Below are 19,374 nucleotides of genomic sequence, written 5' to 3'. Positions count from 1 at the left end.
TCAAGATTCCGTTCGCTATTTTCACTTGATTTCTTCATAATACGAACTTTGAGTATTTATTGTTTATCGGCGTAAAAATAGCAGTACAGGCAGTCCCCGGTTTACGACGGGGTTCCGTTTTTCCACCGCGTCGTGAACTGAAAATCGTCGTAAACCCAAAAATTGTCAAAAATCCTAAGAAGACCTTATTTTAATGCTTTGGGTGTACTGTATTGGAAATGATGTAAACTGCATTTTTATTGAGTTTTTCATAAGAAAAACTCCAAATTTTGATTATTCTACCGTTTTGGAGCCATATTTCTTCCGTCGCATCAGCGTATGACACTTCGTAACCCCGGAACGTGTCGTAAACCGGGAAATAATTTCTGATGAATATATTTGAAAAGCGTCGTAACCTCGGAACGTCGTAAGCCAGACCCGTCGTAAACCGGGGACTGCCACTGTAATGTATTCTTTCTTGCCCTGTAGTTTTGATTAAAATACTTTCTCTGCAATTTTAATGACGGTCGAGTTTCATCCATGTTGCCGATGCACGATAATTTATAGTCATTAGCAGCTTGAACATTGTTTTCTCAGCTTCAGCTACAACTTGCAGCATAAATTTAGCAGTATATTTCCCTGTCGATCTTTTATCCATACTGAAAACGGGTATAGTGTAAAAATATATCAGTCCTATTCTACTTAACTTCATCTGCACTATAACCCACAGTAATTGTGTATTACTGTATGATGGTTGAAATACAGGCAAAACGGCTGTTGTTATCCGATTCGGTGATAAACAAAACAGTTTCTCGGTCAGTTGTTTATGGCTGTACACATTTACGCAAGAGTATAACGTTGCTAACAATACTTTTATCATTCTCTGTTACTTTTTTAACTACTGTAGAAGATGGGATAAAGAGTTGGAGGAAAAGAAGCTTGTCTCTTGTAACTTGGTCTCTCTCACTGCCTGATTATATGCTGCTGCCTGCACCTGCAGGAAATTTAAAAATATTTTATAAATATTGTCGTATCAGTATTAGAGTAATTGCTTACCCCATTGCAAAATCGAATTATCATGAGGTGAGCTATCGTAACTCGAGCACTACCTGAGTATTTTAATAGTTTTATCACAAAAAGTGCATTTAGTCATAAAAATGAGACGAAAATATAGTAATTAGTGAATATTTCTCAGTGAAAATTACCATGAATGGGCGGATTTTCAGCGAATAATGCATATATATGTTCCATAGAGAAATCCGCGAATAGGCGAGTCCGTGAATACGGGGGCCTTACTGTACCTTTGAAGTCTTTCCTCTAGGGTCTTGACACTACAATTTTTTTGCATGCAAGTTCCATGTACAATTTCCCAAACCACTCTCAGTGATCTGGCTCACATTCTAAGTGGAAAAATTACACGTGTAACCATAGCTGATATTTTGAACTCCCAGTTCAGGTAGGCTGTGTGGATCCTCAGAAGCCCATGTACAGATTTTGGAAGTGTCTGGCAAAGCTTCAAGAAGAACCTTTGGTAGTGATGGTTCTCAGGGTAGGATTCTTTGTACATTTATTTTTTTCTTTTTTTTACCCCTATCAACTTCCTGATATCCTTCTCTCTACACATTCACACAGAGAAGTTCTGAGTTGGGTGGGGTAGATTGGACAGTGTTTATACAATGAGGCCATCGATCCATTTTTTATTCTAGTCACCAAGGTTTTACCATTGTTTTTTCTTGCTCCCAAGACCTCAGTGGAAATCATTATTTTGGGCAAAGGATGATTTATGTCAAGATGTAGGATACGTACTTCCACATCCCAGTACACCTTCAGTCAAAGTAAATTATTCTCCTGTGTGTTGAAGTCTAAGCAGGATGGAGTCATCTGCTTGGTATCAGAGTACTGTATTTCTTGCATATTTGGATGAGTGGTTCGTTCTCACCATTTGTTTTTATGATGGCCTTGATGGTGAAGTTTTATTTCTAGCCTCAGGAGTAGGCATTTTGTTCAGTGTTGACTAATCTATGCTTTTCTGATCCAGTCAGTTGCTTATCTGGGGATGAAGATCAGCTCTCAAGAACTTTTACACTGTTCTCAGATGTCTCGGAGACAGATTGGGGTCGCCATTCTGAGAAACATTTGATGTCAGGGAGTTAGAAGGTAAACAACCAAACAACCTACAGCTCATGGCACTTAGGAATGGTCTTACGCAAGTCTCGACTCTTACATAAGGAGACACAGATCAGGAGATTTGTTCAGGCTGGCAAAGAAACTTCCTTATCCTTTGGACAAAGTCCAGCAACATCATTCCATTACCTCATTTTGTCCTAGGGAAAACATTGTTATTGAAGCCCAACTCGGCAGAAAAGGGCAAGGTCTTAAGTCAGATAGTCTCCTCTTCCTCAACTTTGCCAGTTGTGGAACCTTTGGGGAGACCCAAACACCAATCTGTTCAAGACTGTCCAAAACTACACTACCAGTTTACTGCCCTCCATTCCAGGATCCCCAGGCATGGGCAGTTGATGCCTTCCTTCAAGAATGGTCAAATCTAGACCTTTGCACTTTTCCTCTGTCTCTGTATGCTGTTTTGAGGAATACTCAAGTTGTGAGCTTTGCAGAACACAAGGATAACTCTGATAGCTCATTCGTGGCCCCAAAGGGAATGGTTCCCCTAATTTCCTTTCTTGGCGGTAGGTGTTCCTCATCTTCCATTCCGGAAAGATGTTTTCAGACAATCTTTTTAGAAGATTCCATCAAACCTCTCCATGCTTCATCTGACAGCATGGAGATTGTCAGTTGTCTGTTACAAGCTAAGGGTATTCTAGAATTGCCAAGGAAGCAATCCTTGAGTCTAGAAGACCCTCCGCCATTAGTCTTGTGTATAATAATAATTGATCTTGGTGCTTGTCCAGAGTGATAATGAGCACCTGTTCCACTAGATATCCTGTATCTCGGGTACGTAAAGCAGTTTTCTGTTACAGAGATCAAAGGATACCACCTTACATTACATTCAGTTTTGCATCATGCAGACTGGAGTATTGCTCATGATTTAAAGTTTGAAGAGGTTTTGAATCTTTTGTCCTGGAAATGTCATCTTCCTATCATGATTTACGATGAAATTTAAACATAATCCTTCAGATTTTAATGTAACCTCAGTTGAGCCTTTTGATAAGACATCACTTATGAACATTGAAAAGACTTTCCTTTTAGCTCTTGCTGCAGCAAGGTGTATTAGTTAGCTTCAGGCCCTTTCTTGTATGTGGGCTTTGTTCTAGCGGCAACCTTTCTCTTTTCTTTCATTGCTTAGAGAAAAGATACAGTGGTGAAAGCCCTTCCCAGATGTGTAATAGTGCCTAATTTAACTGCTTTGGTAGGCAGTGAAGTGGCTGTCTTATGTCCAGTTAGAACTATTAGGGGTTTTTATTAGTGAGCTTCAAGCCCTTTTTTGTATGTGGGTTTGTCTGTAGTGCAACCTCTCTTTTCTTTCATTGCTTAGAAAAAAAGATATAGAATTGAAAGCCCATCCCAGATTTGTGGCAGTGCCTAATTTAACTGCTTTGGTAGACAATGAAGAAATGGCTGTTTTATGTCCATTTAGAACCCTTAAGGGTTTACCTGGACAGACATAAACCTTTAAAAGGAGAGTTAAGAATTTATCTGTGGGGTTATGCCAAACACACATATGTCCAAGAATGCCTAGTTAATGCATACACAGTCGATTACTGAGCTTTTACCATTTTTGGAAATAATCCTCATGACTTCCGTACTGTAAGCATGTCTTCATTTCCTTTAAAACCTTATGCTAGAGAAGGTTGTCATGCAGCTCAGGGGAGATGTAACTGTCTTTGCATCATTATTTGCTAAATGTTCAAATGTAGTATGAGGTGTAAAGCCCTTAGTCTTATCGTTACAGCAAGGACTCTTTCTCCTGAACCAAATATGATAGTAACCTTGCTTTCTATCTCATTGTTAGTTGTTAGGAAGTCCCACTGTTGAATTTTGGGAGTGTGAAGGTACTATTCATTGGTGTATAGAAGCACACCTTCATATATGAAGCTGGTAGTTGTCTTTAGTTTTGGACTGTTGGTGATGGGCTTTCGACTCAGGCTCAGGAGTCACTAGTACTCTATGAGATAGTCCTTTTTTTCCTTTTAAGGATTCTTTGACAAGTTTCACTTCGAGGGTCTTACTCCTGTTGTGGTTCCAACGTCTGGCGACAGCACTTGCCAATAAGGATAACACAACAGGCAGGAATGTCGAGAAGCTATTTTTTCCCCATTAAAAAGCTTTTAGTCTGCTTGGCTGAATATCATTTCTCTGGCTGCACTAACCCACCATCCTCATTCAGTGTGGTAGTCAGCTAACTAACAGTAGATAAGATTCATTCCAAATAATGAAAACTTTCATGATGAAATTAATTATTTGAATACATAGCTACTGTTAAAGTGGCAACCCACCTACCTTCCCCACATTTTAGTGGATGGCCATCAAGAATTCTGATGAGAACATTAAAATTCCAGTGCCACTTGTTGGGAAACATGTGATACAGAGACAGCATAATGGTTAGCTTTTTTTATTTTTAATCCCAATCACACCTAATGGTGCTGAAAATGCTAACTGGTCTTTAACAGTAAGTATGTATCCAAATATTTAATTTTATTATAGAAATTTTGATTATGTAATTTATAATGTAATACTTTCGAGAAAAATTCAAGTTTTGAAAGCCAAGTCAATTTTATGTATAAATACATTCTTTTAATTGTTCAAATTTTTTGCTCATGAATTTCCCTGACACATTGTTTCCTCATTAAAGAGGGGAAAGAGGTAGGCAAAAACAGCTTGGTTCTGCTTGTGCTTTTGAATAAATCATCACTGCATAGAATGGTTTTTGGAAATTGGGCTGGGAGGTCACTATTCATTTAAACTTAATTGGTTTGTATGGAATGTTTTTTGTTTAGAAAATTACTCATGTTTCTCAACAGACCCACTAATAATTCCTTGAATAGCCATTTAGGTGGAAGGAATGGAATAGCAACACTATTCAGGCTGATTTTACCTGAAAATCACAGAGCTCCTTTAATGATTAAGCATTCATTTTGGCTTTTTTGGGAAGTAGGAAGTTATGGTAGGCCCGCTAGAGTCATAATAAAAATATGAATGTAATAAACTTTGTATATTATGAGTCTAAAAAACAATTTGCCTGAAGAATTATTAAGAGGAAGACATACAGAAAATAAGGTCAGTAAAGAAATGATTTTTTGTAACACTAAATACCACAAAATTCGATGATTTTGTGGATGCAAATAATGAAATATGTAAATGAAAAAATAATCACAAATATGCAGAATTGTGATTCCCTCTCAAAGCATGGACTACAAAGCCCCAGGGGTTTTTCAAAAATGCATCATAAAGCTGAAAATCGCTAGTGACTTGAAGTAATGTTCAAAAAATAAGAAGGTATTAATACTTTGGGTGTCTTGAATACAAAGTAACCTGTCAGTTTTTAATAAAAATCATCCAAATTTTGACCATTCTGTTGTTTTAGAGAGAGAGAGAGTTCTGTGTTTGCCTCATTTATACCAATTTATAGAAAAACTTATTTCAAAACTATGTAAAATCCAACCATGATTTATTCTTTGTTATTGAAATGATAAAAGGTAATTATAGCAAGGAAAATATGTAAAAATGAGGACAAAGTAAGTCAGGTGATCATATAAAACTATTTACAAAACAAAGAAACATACATGTTACATATGCATAAAAAAGTTTTTTTAAAATTCACCATCTCATTGAAAGAGAGAGGCTGACTTCCTCACCGTTTGTTGCAAAAAAGGAAATGATTGACAGAACTGTGTAAAATTTTTAGCTAATTGCATTTTTTCACCTCATTTTTCCTAGCTATTGAAATGGTTGAAAGTTTATACATGGAAAATATGAAAAATTTAATGATAAAAGCTAAGCCACTTTATCTATTGTTGTATATAAAACAAATTAAACATTTTCATGTTATAACAATAAAGAATCTCTAATGTAAGAGAGAGAGTGAAAAACAACCACTCACCCTCCTGGTAGTGTCATGCAAAGCCCATGAGGTACAAGCTCTGTGGTTGGCTAAAGTCCCACCATAAATCGAAATATCCAGCCAGAGATTTCGTTTGTTGCAAAATGAAGGTGGAGGTTACTGAATTTTATTGGAATTCCAGTTTTCTAGCCAATAGCGTGTCATCATGGATCCTCAAGTCAAATTGACCAAAGGTTTAAATTTTGTCTCTGAACTTCCTGAATTTTAAAATATTCAATGGTGATAAATTAATCCATATTTCATTAAAGGTTATATTCGTACAGAGGGAGAAAGCACATTTTATGGGTGGTTTATCTTAGGCTTAAATATCAAAGTGAAATTCATGAATTTTACGGAGAAAGAGAGACTACATTAATATTAATATATGAAAATTACTGAATGATTTTTGTATCATAAAAATGTATTTAGTTAGGGAAATAAAATAAAAATCAACAATTAGTGAATATTGCGTTTTTGTTGAGAAATGAGAGAGAGATAAACCCTAGAATTCGTGGTCTTTACTCACCTACTTACCTATTTTCGGATTTCTCTGTGGAACAAATTTACACATTAGGTTGAAATTTGGCACTCCGTATAGTTTTATAAGAAATATTTCTAAAACTGATAAAAGCTATCATTTTCATGACTAAATGCAATTTTTGATAAAACATTAAAACACTCAGGTATAAGTATTTTAGAGGTTTTCTTGTGTTTAATCTAGAAAATAGGCAGTTCTAAGTGATTTTAGAGAGGTTTTAAGTATTCTGAGATTTTAACTATTGGAGGGGGAGGTGTGGTAAGCATTATTTTTCAAAATTGTACCATAAATGAAAATAAAATAATCAGATACTTAGTGACTATTGTTGCAAAATGAATTTTATTGATTGAATTCGGGCATCATAAAATATCATTGAAATTCATGAGAAACCTTACGTTTTTAACCATTTCAGTGTATTGAAAAATAAAGTATCCTGCACATTTTATTGAGTTTTATAAAAAACCCTCCAAATTTTTAAATTCTGCCATTTTGGATACATTTTCTTGTATTCGGATTGAAATTGGGCCATTTTGAATTAACTGAAGAATTTTGATTGACTAATTAATTGACTGAAAACATTAGAAATCAAAAACCATGACTTTTTGGTGTCACCCCAGGTAAAATCAGACATTGAATCTCAAAGGTTGAACTCAGACTTGGATTTGGTGTTTGTATTAGCTTCAGATGGTTTGGCTTTGACTTAACCAATTTGTCTTATAATTTGGTTATTTAAATGATACAGTAATACTAAATGAGGATGATTTTTAGAGATACTCTTATTGTATTTTTTCAGCCATTTTGTTTCGTGTTGTTTTAATTATTTGACCAAAGGTTGAAGGTTAGGCACTTATGTATTATTTAAAAATTATTTTCAAAACTAATACTTGAGCAGTGCTCTAAATAATTTTTTGTATTTTGTGTAGAAATGTAGTTATTTTCATATAAATGTTTATTTTGGGTTGTCCTAATATAAATGAGGAGAATGTCCATTACAGATTAAAGTACAAAATAATTTCTGAGATTTTCAGGTTAAGCTTCTCGGATGTCTGAAGTTTTTCAAAAGTAGATAGAAAATTGCCCTGAGACTCACCAACTTTGTTGGTAGATGAAGATAAATGATTGAATACAGCTGAATGCTTGTTGTCTCAGCTTACCAGTACTTCCCAACCCCAAACAAATCAAGAATTTGATAAGATGAAGCATAGGTAAGACATTGATGGAATGAATGAAAACTAAACGTGATAGAGTTGTGTTCAAAGGAAAAAGATTTTTTGTTAGCGAATTGGTGTTTTCCCTTTTTGTATTGAACTTCAAATTTTACAGTACATTTAGAATTCTTGAACATATATTTTCCATCTTTAGAAACTATGGGATTAAGAGCTTCATTCATGTTGTATATGTAAAGACAAATGTTTGGCAATTGACATTTTGTGTATTAAGAATTGATTGCATTAATAATAATTCCTAATATGTTTATTTTACCTGAGCATAAAAAGGCTATAATATTTTACAGTAATAGTAAAAGTTATCATTCATATGATCAGGTTTGCTGTACGTCCAGTATTGCACCCGACGGACTTGTGTATATGACGATGGTGAAGGTAAAGGAGAGTGGTTGAAACATCTTTTGCCAGGCACAAGACATTGTAGTGCATATAATGTATAATGTTGATCAGTTATTATTTACACACTGCACACTTTCTTTTTAACACCCTTTGTCGGGTAAATGTTTTGACATCTTCCCTTGAGCTTTTTATGTCCTGAATTTTATCAAATTAATTATGTATTAACCATAAAAATTCTCTCTCTTCTCTCTTTGATGGCATAAATGACCTCTGTAAATATCAAATCATTTCCATGGCAAACCCATTTATTAATTAATAACTTCATTCATATCAGTGTAACCACTAATTTGGTTTCATCTATGAAACCTAGGGAGTTATTTTAACAGCCTATACTTTAATGTCATAAAAATCCCAAAACATATTATTGACTAAAGGAGAAAAAGATGATGAGCCCTCTATTGAGTTACCTAGTGATTAATGAAATCACTATTTGTATGTGTCTAACATGGCTTTTAGATTAGAGTTATCCTGATTTTTAACTTTGTGGATAAAGTTTCCTTTTTTATTTTAATCTATTATTATTATTATTATTACATAATTATTTTATTATTACTAAATTTTATTTTTTTTTTATTTTATTTTTACATAAAAAGCAATTGGTATTTACAGTTTATGTGAATTTAGTCATTAGGCAACACTTCTTATGATTCTGAACATTGCATTGCATTAGCTATCTTTGATGTCAGTAAATAATAGCAAGGTGGCTGATATTCATCTTTGCTTAATATAATTGTGTAATCATTAGGTTTTTATATTGAAATATGTGATAAGAAATTAGCTTCAACATTGTAAAGGTTAATTTTAAGTGTCATCACTATGTCTTCTGAACATTAGGTTGTATTTCACTTTTCTTGTTGGTGTTGAAAAATCTGGAGAACAACAATATTGTTAAGTATCATTAATTAGACAGGAAATTATAGTCCAGTGATTGTTGATTGTACTGGTTGATTGTATCTCAACCTGATCCACTTCCATCCCTTGTTTTGTTAAAAAAATTGAACTTATAGACCTAGAGAGCACTGTACAGCATTTTTTCCATTTCTTCACTATTAGCACTTGCTTCAAAATGTACAGTATGGCATTTTTTTTATGGTAAGAGCCTGATGTTTTGCATCCACTGAGAAGTGGACACAGGGAGGAAAACAGGCTTATAAAGATGATAATGTTATTAAAAACGTCATTTCTATCTTCTTCTGGGAGGTGATTTTAAGAGTATATGCTAGGTGGCAGATGGTGAAGTTCCCCAGATTAAGGTGAATGTTCAGCAATAATGGTGTTTTCCATTTCTGGTTAAAAAAATGTTAATTGCATGGTTTTAGTACTGGCTACTGGGTGAGAGGAAATAGTTAGTTAATTGACATTTGGTGATCTTTTTTTGAGGGAGGTAACTTGCAGGTGGCTGTACTCATACTGCTCAGGCCCTAGAAGGGTGATGGTGATCAATGGTAGGGACCTGGGGGATTGTTACACATGTGCAGGGGTGACTTTGTCTTTCTTCATTTTAGATTTAAAAGATGAATAGACTTATCAATATATATGGGCTTCCTATTAGCTTGAAAAAGATTGAATGAAAAAAATTAATATAAGTAACTTACCCAGTAATTACATAGCTATTGTCCTTTTAGAAGAGCTCTTTGAAATTGCTGGTCTGCTAGTTTGTTATGGTTATGGTGACATTCCCCGCACCATTTTCGATGTAAGAGAAGGTTGATAAACATAGCAAAGAGCTTTTTTAATTTGTTTCTGGGTGTCCGTTGTTGACTGAGGGTTGGCAGCAGCTCCATTTCTCCATGTATAATTTGCAGTAGGTTTGACTTAGGGCCCTCCAATTGGTGATGGTGTTTAATTTCGTAGCCTTTCAGCATAATTCGCTCTCCCTGTTAGGATAAATTTGCCCATTGATTGTCGTAGACTCTCTTTTCTTTTGGACTCTCTGTTTTCAAGGATGTCTGACACTAGTAGGAATTAGTTTTGGGTATTGCAGCAATTGAGCAAACTAGAGATAACTAAAGAATCTTACAAATCATCACACTGTTTGTATTCAATGTAGGGGAGAAACATGTTCAGTGGATTTACGTTGTGAGGAGTGTAATGACTGGGATTTAAGAAGTGGAAGACTTTAGATTCACATTTTAAGAAACTAGCTAGAGACAGGAAGAGGAAAGCTATTGCTTGGGAATCTAGTAAAGCTTTAGCTGGTCAGGATTCATCCGCTAAGTCGGATGCAATTGCACCTGTAATTTCTTCCAATCCCGTTCCATCTCCTCCACCTGTGCAACCCTTTCCTTTACCTGTCTCTCACATTTCCGATCCCAACACCATCGTCAATCTGGAGTAAAAAATCGACACTCGCTTTGAGTTGATTGTGCAATCGATCACTAAATTAGCGTCATCGGTGAAAGTGTTAATGGATAGGAGTGAGTCAGAGCGCCCAGTGCAAGTGCAGTGGTAGTGGAGGAGGTGGCTGTTTGGCCCACCGATTCTCCTAGGCCAAGGTCACTGACATACCTCCCACACCTGGGAGGAGTCAAACTGATAGCCTAAGGGAGGTCAGTGGGGTCTGTCCTCGAGCAGTCGCCCCCTCGGTTCAGTCTGTTGATGAATCCCAGACTGCAACCAAAGGCCATTGGAAAGACCTTCAAGTAAGTGCTCACTGTATGTCCTCCGGCTCCAAAGAAATTAGTTCCAGGCGCGCACGGCGCTATGCGGACAAGTCACACCCGCTAAAAAGGCATGCAGTGGATTTTGAGATTTCTTCTGTTCCTTGTAAGAAGGGCAGTCACTGGGACAGCCCGGAACAATTCTCTTTCGCTTCTTCTGATGACAGCCGTAAATTGGTGCCTGGCGCTTGTGGCGACATGGAGACATTCTTCATTGAATAAAAAACTGCTTCAGGAACTGCGCACATCCAGCACCTTCATCTCTACAACCAGCACCCGAGTGGCTGGCAATTAGCGTCGAAGCGCCCAAACTCCCATTTGCGGATGAGCGCCCATTGGCGCCCGTTTGCCATCAGGTTTCATCACTGACTCCTGTCTCCCACAGCGCCCCCTCCTCCCACCACTTCTAGTAAAGTCATGTCGGACATTGTTCCTCCCCAGTTGACCCGATTCAGAGCAAACTGGATAATATTCTCAGTTTGTTTCAGAAAGCTACCTTCTACAGCCCAAACAACGGCGGACTTATCGCATTCTCCTGTTTCTTCTGAGGAAGAGGTTGTTCCAGACCAAGATGCTCCTTCATGGCGTACTCTGGTGTTGTTGAGGTTCCTGTTTGCAAATTATCCAAGTTTCTTTTCGCCAGCTATTCCATCCTTCCTGTTTCAACTTTATGAAAACCCCCTCAGTTTGTCCTTTGAAACTACCGAAATTAGTTCTTTCCTCTTCAGCTAAGAAGGCATTAGAGGAAGTAGAAGGGTAGTTTTCTGAGAAGAGGGAACAAGGAAAAGCAGTTTTTTGTTTCCCACCTTCCAAGTTGTCCAGATGGAGCTACAGGTTTTATGCGACCGGAGAAGCTCCTTCCCTGGGAGTCTCTGCCTCCTCTCAGGGAGACTTCCCTGGCCATATCGACTCGGCTAGAAGATCAGCTTTCTCCTCAGCCAAAATTGTGTTTTCAGCCTCGGAACTAGTGCACCTTCTCAAGAATATTTTTAAGGTTTTCAAAGTGATGAGCTTCCTTGACTGGGCAGTGGGCACACTGAGCGCAAACTTAGTGAATTTTTTACCTCATGAAATTTCAGATCTCTTGGGAGTACTTTCCTGTATTGACAGGGTGTGCGATAGCACGCAGGAGTTAGCTAGTCTGTACTCCATGGACATGCTTAAGAAAAGAGAGCTTTGGTGTTCTTTTACTTCGAAAGGCATCACTCCATCTCAGAGATCGGACCTCCTCTTCTCCCCCTTGGACAAGACGCACCTTTTTCCCCAGGCTGTAGTACAGTACTGGACATTGCCTCTGACCTGCAGAAAAAGAACACTCAGGACCTGCTCTCCCAGTCTGCAAGACGCCCCAAGGATCCTTCGACTCTTCCTCCCAGATCTTCATCTTCGCTGCAACCTACTCCTTTTCGAAGCTCCCATTTTAGAGCACATACCCATTTCCCACAGCATTCCATCAAGAAGTCCTCTTCAGAAATGAGCTCCAAGAAATGAAACATAGTCCTCCATACTCAGATAGGAGCGTGGTTCCTTCACTTTTTGGGAATGGTGGGAACAAAAAGGGATCCTGAAGGAATCTTTTTGAACAGATCTCCTGTAAATCCTCTAATCTGTGAGCATGCTGAATTGACAGCTTACTCTCCAGGCTCAGAGATTTGCTGCTCTCTTACTAGAGGCGGAGTCTTTGTTCAGAAAGAGGCTATAGAGCTAGTAGAGGGCATTCTTTCTCCGGGATTCTACAACCATCTCTTTGTGGTGCCCAAGTCATTGGGGGCTGGAGACCCGTTTTGGACGCAAGTGCCTTAAATGTCTTTGTCAAAAAGACAACATTCAAGATGGAAACAAGCCATTCGGTCCTTGCATCCATTCGCCAGGGAGAATGGATGGCATCCATCAACATGCGGGACGCGCACTTTCACATTCCAGTACATCTGACTTCAAGACAGTTCCTCAGGTTTGTGTTTCAGGGCAAGGTGTTCCAATTTTGGGCTCTTTGCTCGGCCTTCAACAGCTCAAGTGTTCACCAAGCTATTGGCTCCTCTAGTGAAATGGCTCCATTTGATGGGGATAAAGATCTCCCTATATCTAGACGACTGGTTACTATGTTCCGGATCGAAAGATCCAATTTACGGATGACATTTGCATCGACTCTCTTTGGCTCAAGAATTGGGCCTTCTCATCAATCAGGACAAGTCTTCTGACACCTTCTCAGGAGATTCCTTATTTAGGATGATGATCAACTCTGAGGATTTTTGGGGTTTTTCCAGTCCCAAAGAGAAAAGAAAAGTGTCTCCAGACAGTGGAAAAATTTCTGAATCTAAACTTTTGCTTGGCCAATCAGTGGATGAGTCTTCTAGGTACCCTCTCATCCATGGAACAATTTGTCACCCTGGGAAGACTTCACTTGAGACCTCTCCAGTTCTTCCTCAGAGCCAGTTGGAACAGGAAAGAGTTTCTGGACTCGTTCATGTTCCAGATAATGGTGGAAATCAAGGAGGATCTTTGTTGGTTGAACTCCAGGAAGAGACTGTCAGAAGGGAAATCTCTTTATCCTCTGAACCCCAACCTAGAGTTCTTTTCAGACGCGTCGAACCTAGGTTGGGGAGCTCTTTTGGGATCAAAAGAAGTGTCAGGGACCTGGTCTCAGGGACAGCAAAACTGGCACATCATTGTAAAAAAATCACAGGCGATATTTCTGGGCCTACAGTGCTTCACTTCAGAAATTCGGGGGAGGACAGTAGCAGTGCATTCAGCCAACACGACGGCACTGGCACACATCAAGAAACAAAGGGGGAACCCACCTTTTTCCTGTAATGAAGCAGCAAGGGGTCTTCTTCTTTGGTTACATCAGAACGACACTCAAGTGACAACGCTGCTTTATCCAGGGAGATTCAACATTCTGGTGGACGAATTGAGCCGTCAAAGACAGATCCTTTCCACAGAATGGACATTAGACCCGTAAGTTTGTCTGGATCTGTGGAAGCTCTAGGGGAAACCCATGATAGATTTGTTTGCATCCTCCAGAAATCACTGACTTCCTCTCTTCTGTTCACCAGTTCCAGATCCCTTAGCATAGGCGACACGATGCAATGTTACAGGATTGGTCCAACAAAGATCTGTATGCCTTTCCCCCATTCAGTTTAGTGAGACAAGTCATCAACAAATTCTGGTCTCATCAAAACCTGTCCATGATCTTGATAGCCCCCTTCTGGCCAGCAAAAGAGTGGTTCCCGGACCTGCTAGAACTTCTTGCGGACTTCCCGAGACTGCTGCCACAGAAGCAACAACTTCTCAGGCAACCTCACTTCTGACAGTTCCACCAAAACCTGTCTTCTTTGACCCTAACAGGGTTCAAACTGTTAGGTGACTGCTCGAAAGAAGGGTTTTTCAAGAACAGCTGCAGACGCAATTGCAAAGTGTAGAAGACAGTCTTCAGATAATGTCTACCAGGCAAAATGGTCCATCTTCAGGTCCTGGTGCAGACAAAATAACGTGTCCTCTTCTAAGACCTCTGTAGCAGAAATAGGACTTTCTTCTGTTCCTACACTCCCACTAAAAAGGACTTTCCACTTCTGCCATTAAAGGATACAGAGCTATGCTTAGCTCAGTTTTCCGCCATAAAAGGAATTGGACTTATCATCTAACCAGGATTTGTCCGACCTTATTAAGTCCTTTGACGCGCAAAGTTTTAAAGAAAAACCTTTGCTGTCCTGGAACTTAGACGTGGGTGGCTTTCCAGTTCACGTTTTGAGCCCATGCAATCTATCCCTTTAAGGGGATCTAACCAGGAAAACTCTTTTTCTGGTTGCCTTGGCCACCCTAAGAGGTCCAGTGAAATCCATGCTTTAGACAGAAACATTGGATTTTCTGAGGAATGCAGTTTGCTTTTTCCTAGACTTTCTAGCTAAGAATGAATCGCCATCAAATCCATGGCCTTGTTCTTTTACATCAAGAACTTGTCCGAGATAGTGGGCCACCTGAAGAAGAAAGAACTCTCTGTCCAGTAAGGGCCCTTAAGTTTTATCTTCACAGAATGAAGACATTCGTGATACTTCAAGAAACCTTTGGTGTTCTGTGAAATATCCTCTAGATCCCTTGTCTAAGAATGCCCTGGCATTTTTTCTGAGGAATCTGATTTCGAAGCACATTCACTTGGTGAACAAAGACTGGCTCATCTTTAAAGGTAAAACCCATGAGATAAGAGCAGTTGCTATGTCTTTGGCGTTTGCGCAATTTATCCCTCACGTCAATTGTGCAAGCAACGTTTTGGAAGTGCAAGTCAGTGTTTGCATCACATTATTTAAGGGATATTGAGAGTACTTACGATCAGTGCAGTACCTTGGGTCCGTTTTACGCGGCTGGAGTGTTGTTGGGGAGGAAACATAGAAAGCAATGTTGTTTCTTCAACATCTTTCGCTTTGCTTAGGGTGTTGAGTTTTGGGAGCCTGGGAGTACTATGTACTTGGAGTACCCTCCAGTCTTTTGGTTTTATGGTTGGGTATTGATGTTTTTAATTTGATTTTGGTGGTTATGGTGACTATTTACTCTGTTTATTTTACTGTGCCCTGGGCAGGGCATCTTGTGTACTTTGCTAGCCCTCGAAAATTAGTCCATCGCTACAAAGCACCCACTGTAGTAGTAAGAGTCCTCAGGCTTTACCGCCTTTCGCCTCTACTGGATAAGATGAGCGCCAACCAGTATCTTTCTGTAGCAGCTCTTATCAGGTAGGGTTCAACAACATTGATTCAGTGTTAGCAAATTTCTATTCTCAAACTCATTACTATTAATAATGTTTTGTGGTAGATATGTTCAACATTCCCACCTCCATTCAATGTGGGAATCAGCTATGAAATTACTGGGTAAGTTACTTATATAAAAATGACATTTTTATAATAAAAGTTTTATATATACTTACCAGGAATTACATGATCGGAGCCCACCCGCCTCCCCTCACTTGGACATAAAGGCGTAAACAAATTGAAGCTCTTTGCCATGTTGTACCTTCTCTTACACCGGAAAGTGGGCGGGCCATGTCGCCATAACCAAAACAAACTAACGTGACCCTCAATTTCAGATTTTAAGCTCCTGGTTAAAAGAAACTAATAGCTATGTAATTACTGGGTAAGTATACATAAAACTTTATTTTATTATAAAAATGTAATTTTTCACCTTCATTATGGTGCTGAATAATCCTGATGGGTTCCGGCACTTGGTCTTCAAGACCTAAATTTCATAATCAGTCAGTCAGTCACAACCTGACACATGTATGCACCCTTCAGTAAGTAGCATTAAGGTCTGTGCAATGTAAAATATGGTCAACTGGCATCCACCACAGTTAATGTATTGATACTATGGCTATTGGGGTAAGCAAAGTAAAGAATTTTCTTCTTCCTTGAGCAGTAATTTCCACAAAGCAGTGTAAAAAAAAAGATCCAGTCAATGGAGGTATTAAAAAAAGCAGTATGTGTTTGTGAAAGGAAAAACTGTCATTAATTTTGAGACACTATTCATTTGCTTGTTGGTTCAGGGAGTATCTTGACATTTTACATTTTGAACTTAGTCCAGTCCCTCCAGCTCTTATTGATTTGAAGTACAGGTTAAATTGAGGAAGGGATTAGGGCTGTGTTAATCAGAGACTGAGTTTCTATCGCGAATCTACCTGCTCCAATCATTGTTCTAGATCATGCTGGCCAGCAGCTGTTCCACGTCACATTGCCAGTGGCTGGGACTGCAGGGGACCTGGCTTGAAAGATTCGGCATTCAACTTGCCCAGTACCTCTCTTGTTCCAAGAAATTCGGTTGGTTTTATAGTTATGAAAATGAAATTCCAAGAACAAAGGATCATGAACAGACAAGGAAACGCACACTACCTCCCCCTCTCTTCCTTGTTATAAAGTCATTCTTCATAATAAACAATATTGAACAACACTCTGTGTGGCTACACTCTTCCACACAACATTTGATTGGTCAGTAAGCAGGACTGTCACCCATGCTGAGGCAGACATTACCATTGGTAGTTACATGATGAAGGCTGCAGCAGATGGTGTCAAGATCATATGCATCATCAGCAATGAAACTGACATACTTGTCCTAATAGTGTACTGGACATCAAGAATGGGAAACACAGTTGAGATTTGATTTCCTTGACCTCAATGAACCGATTCAGTGTTTAGGCCCAAAAAGTGTAGTCACCTTTAGGGTCTCCATGCATTATCAGGCTGTGATACAGTGCCATACCCCTTTGGAATAGGAAATATTCCAGCTCACAGGCTCCTGTAGACAGTCTTCTCAGGCTTCGATGTAGTGATCAGAAAGACTGCAGACAGCTTTTTCCTATCTTTTTGTAAGTAAGAAAGTTGTAGAATATTGAAAGCTTCTTTTACATGTGTACATGTTATTTCTGAAGCCGGGAAAATCCACCACCATTGAAGAAATTTACACCATCCTGCAGTGCACATGCTCCAAGCACACCATCGGATGCTCTTGGGGAAAGCAGCAAACCAACAGGATCCACCTGAATTGAATGCTCCACCGTGATATCACCCCAGTCATCTTAACATGATCAGTTGCTTTCCAAGGCCTTCTGGATGTGCAGAGTAGCAGTTGCCCTGCAGATGACAAAGCTTTTAGTTGCAACAATGCAGGTCTTTCCTGCACAAATTACTGCGAGTGTGAGGGAGGAAATGCCTCTTAGTCATTTCACTATCAAGCAGATGAACACTATACCAGCTGGTCACTTGTAGTATAGTAGTTAGTGTCTTGGAATCCCTACTTTGGATGTTGGGAGTTCGTGCTTCCCCCAGGGCATTGGAAAATCACTGGCTCTGTATCTTGGTCAGTTACTGCTGTGGTGTGGTGTCTGTGGTAGAGGGTTGGGGGAACCTGGTTGACATTGCCTGAGCACCTTAAGGTGAAACCAAGCAACTTTGATAGTAACTTTAACACTGATTATGGAGGAGGACTACTCCATGATGAGGATAATGACAACAATGAAGATTAGCAGGGTAGTATTAAAAATATATTGGTGGCAAGGTATTACAACAAACAAGGATTGATAATATTGTTATAAGAAACTCCAAAATTATATGGTGCCCAAACATACAAGACAGTCTTTTGCATTTCTATATCTGGATGGTTACTAAGTCTTTGATAATAATTTTAATGAGCTTGTGTTTGACCTTGGATCAGTAAAGTTCAGAAATGGTCTCCCTACCCTTTGAAACTTGAAAAAGAGGTATTACATAACCCACTATGTTTATTAGAAAAAAAAATTGAAAACTGCTCTTCAACCAAGTTGGTGGCGATAGCTATCTTGAATACTTAGTGTTTTCCAAGTAGCAGCCAAGTTATATGACTCTTTTTGTGGTTTTTGTGGATTTAATTGTTTACAACATCGTTCCACAAAAAGAGTTTGCAGGAATTACCATTTCAGGGTCATCTACAGGGTACATAGGTTGGCAACTTGACTATTAGGGTCAAAGTAGTTGCTGTTGGAGTTTGAGGGGGTTGGGGGTGGAGAAGAATCTAAGCTTCTGCCCAGTTGCTTACCCTGACTCATCCATCCATTGAGATAGCACGTTTTGATCTGGAAAAGGGTGAGATTGGACAGGACATATAACACAAGGCCTAGCATGGAAGGTGTTACTGTACTAGGTGTATGTGGTTCAGTAAAAGATAGCAGTATAAGATATTTTTGTATTTATAAACAGTTACATAAACTTTCAGCATCCAAATGACACAGTATCACAGACATCAAATTACAAGACAATAATGATTAACAACAGTCATCCTTAGTACTACCGTTTCATGTTATGAAGCTGAATGACATATTTACATCAACTGGACTAAAAAAGATAAGTAAAAGTTTTACAAACATAGCAGTTGCTCTGCTTGTACATAACAAGATTGACGGTTATTTACTGTATTTCTGCTAAGAATAGAAGGATAAAATGCATAATAGCTAAACTTGCAAGCTTGAAAGGTATCCTTTAGATAGACCATTATTTTGGCATTGAATGACAGGATCTGGGAAATGATTTATTCCCAGTAAAGATTATGTAGGAGTGTTTACTGAATATGGCTTTAAAGTAGGATTATTTACTGAATAGGGCTTGTATAATATATTTTCAGCCGAAAATAAAACATTTGTTGACTGTGTCTTCAGATTTTAGGGCAGTTCTTTTCACCTCAGGCACTTTTAAATGAACATTTCTATAAAAAAGGATATACTGGGACATGAATTTAAAAAATATGAAGCAGCCAAGTATTTATCAAATGAAGGATAGTACAGTTATTGAGAGTATTTTCAACATTTTCATTCAGCTACACCTTTTATGATTATTTTTGGAAAGAACTTTACTTGACTGCACTGTTCATGATTGTCAGCTCCTTGCGGTGGTTTTTTATAATAAAATGGTGTGATTTGTTATAGAAGGGAAAGAATCATTTTTATCTCTAAAAATGAAAAAGAATGCTCAAAATACACTTGAATACTGGCTGTGAATATAAATGACAGTA

At 38.5% G+C, this 19,374-nt stretch overlaps 1 protein-coding gene across 2 annotated transcripts in view; it reads left to right on the top strand.

The window, feature by feature from the left end:
- The window catches only part of mRpS28 (mitochondrial ribosomal protein S28), a 139,195-nt gene that overhangs the window by 84,690 nt on the left and 35,131 nt on the right, over window positions 1-19,374 (top strand). The gene's annotated exons all lie outside the window — the stretch shown is intronic.

Source organism: Macrobrachium rosenbergii, chromosome 56 (genome assembly GCF_040412425.1).
Source record: "Macrobrachium rosenbergii isolate ZJJX-2024 chromosome 56, ASM4041242v1, whole genome shotgun sequence".
In the NCBI taxonomy this organism is placed as follows: Eukaryota; Metazoa; Arthropoda; class Malacostraca; order Decapoda; family Palaemonidae; genus Macrobrachium; species Macrobrachium rosenbergii.
The sequence above is the reverse complement of the archived record's forward strand: the minus strand, read 5'-3'. Positions and strand labels throughout refer to the sequence as shown.